This window comes from Myotis brandtii, unplaced genomic scaffold (genome assembly GCF_000412655.1).
Source record: "Myotis brandtii unplaced genomic scaffold, ASM41265v1 scaffold911, whole genome shotgun sequence".
Lineage (NCBI taxonomy): Eukaryota > Metazoa > Chordata > Mammalia > Chiroptera > Vespertilionidae > Myotis > Myotis brandtii.
Genome location: NW_005371751.1, coordinates 452,990 through 455,580, shown reverse-complemented (window position 1 = coordinate 455,580; position 2,591 = coordinate 452,990).

Here is a 2,591-nt window from a genome sequence, read left to right as displayed (position 1 = left end):
GCGGGGGAAAAAAAGGAGAAACATGTAATACTCTTTGTAATAATTTAAGCAATAAAAATATATATTAAAAGAAAAAAAAAAGACAAAGCGCTATGGGGATCAGCAGATGACTTGTAGCTGGGAGACGGACAGAACTGGTGAAGGAAGTGGCGTTTGATCTTTGATATCCATGTAGTCCATGCTGTGGCTGCCTCACCCAGATCCCCTTTCCGGGGCCCAGCTGCTGGGTGGCTGGCTCCTCGGGCCCACGGCTGCACCCTCTCCGGGAAATTGCCCTCTGCCGCCTCCCTGGGATGCCTGGGAGGTCACCCTCCCCTCCATGGGTGGCTCACCCCTATGAATGGCTGATGGGTGCCTTGCCTTAAGGTGGGGCCGCTCTGAGGTGCTATTCACATTCTAGGGTTTGCCATGGGCTCAGGTTGAGACTAGATTTCAGCTGAAGTCACACTTTGCTTAGCTCTCCCCTTGCCTCCTCCCTTCTCCCTCCCTCCCTTCAAGTTTCTCTCCAAGGCATTTTCCAAACAAATCACTTATGCAAGCACCCCCATCTTGGGGAATTTTCTAGGGATTCAGACTTAAGACAACAACCAGTAATAGCAACAACAGTTCTGCTACTAATAACTCACTATCGGGAATTTTGCGTGCATTTATTTATTTAATTCTTACAGTACCCTGTGGCTTGTTATCCCCATTTTGCAGATGAGGAAACGGAAGCTCAGAGATCTGAGAGGTGCTTGGGCTCTGTTCGCCCAGTTGCTAAGCTGGGAATCGAACACAGGAAGCGGGGCTTTTAGTTCCACCCTGGAAGGCCTTCCTCAGTCTCCCATCTCTGCACACCTCCAGGCCCGAGAGCCATGGCGTGAAGAGCTCGGCTTGTGGGTGCAGGATGAGTGCAGGGTAGGGAGCTGGGAAGCCTGATTTTATTTTATTTATTATTTTATTATTTTAAAAAATATTATTTTATTGATTTCAGAGAGGAAGGGAGAGTGACAGAGAGATAGAAACATCAGTGATGAGAGAGAATCATTGATCGGCTGCCTCCTGCATGCCCCATACTGTGGATCAAGCCCACAACTCAAGCATGTGCCCCGACCGGAAATTGAACCATGACCTCCTGGTTCATAGGTCAACACTCAACCACGGAGCCACGGCAGCCGGGCCACCCACAGTATTTCAATCTCCCATCCGGGTGGGGTATAACCATGCCCAGTGGATTATGTTGCCTTTCTGTCCTGCTCAGCAGGAATAACATGGCAGATGAAAGAAACAGTGAGAAAAATAGATGAACCTGTGCTACGTGAAAAGATCTGCTCTGTCACTTGGAAGATACAGTTGTCTTGGGCTGCTTTCTTCCTGCCATTGGCCACTTCTCTTAGGGACAGTGAAAGGCCTTCGTTTCTCAGCTCATAACAGACACGAGACTCAAGCCAGCCCTGGACAGAGGTGGGTGTCAGCACAGTTTACAAGCCCCCCCCCCCCCCCCCCCCGCTTTTTAGTCCAGGGCCAGGGCCTGTGTACAGTGGGGGCCCAAGGACTAATGACTGTGAATAAGTGAGCAGCGTTTGGCTTGTGTGGCCGGGAAGTTCCTCTCGGCTGCTGCAGGGGTTCTGCAGCCACTGACTCTGCAAACTGGGTCAGCGGGTCAATCGGGCTTTTTATATGCGGCCAGGCTGCTGCGCTTACGCTTAGGGTCAGATCTGGGGCAGAAAAAGATTCGGGCAAAAGAAACCTATTTGGAACCTTTTAGTGCTGACGCTGACTGTTCATTATTTATAGTTCACAATTGTGTTTTATACAGTAACCTTATTTGGGCATATAAATAAGCAATGGGTAATAGAGGGAAAGAAAACGGCATTGATTCCCTCCTGCCCCCCTTCTCAAATGAAAGGTAGATGAAGCGATTTTATATTTGAAGTCTCCTGGATGGCATCTTACCCAGACAGCAGGAATTAGAATAGATTTAACCCTCTAATCCATACTAATGTGGACATTAAAAGCACTGTTTATCAAATTTATCTTTTTGACGTTTTTTAATATATTCTATTGCAGCCTTGCAGTGTAAGTACTGGAGATGATAATCGTCCGCATCTTTGAACTGCTTCTTGTCATTGTGCCAGGCCCTGTGCTAAGTGTCACACACAATCTCATTCAGTCCTCAGCACAGGCATGGGAAGAGGCATCTATCTCAGACGAGAAACTTGAGGCACGGGGAGGCGCCACGACTTACTGAAGCTCCTTTTGCTGATGCTCTTTCCCCGGTCAAGCCTTCATATGACTGTACTCTCAGGGGAGACCCTGAGCCAGGCCAGGTAGGCAAACTGCTTCCAAATTCCTGACCTCCCCCCGAAATCGTGAAGCAGTCAACGTTCATTGTTGTTGGCAGTCACTCGGGCTTTGAGGTCATTGGTTATGCAGCAGTAGATACTGGAATACCCAGGAACCCAGTCTGGGGAAGATGAAGGTGGGAATCTGGGGAGACTTTCTAGAGGAGGTGATAACTGAGTTTGTCTTGAAGGATGAGTACGAGCCAGTGCAGCAGAGAAAGAGAGTTGAGGTGGTAAGCTTTTCAGGTGGAAGAAAGAATGTGGGAT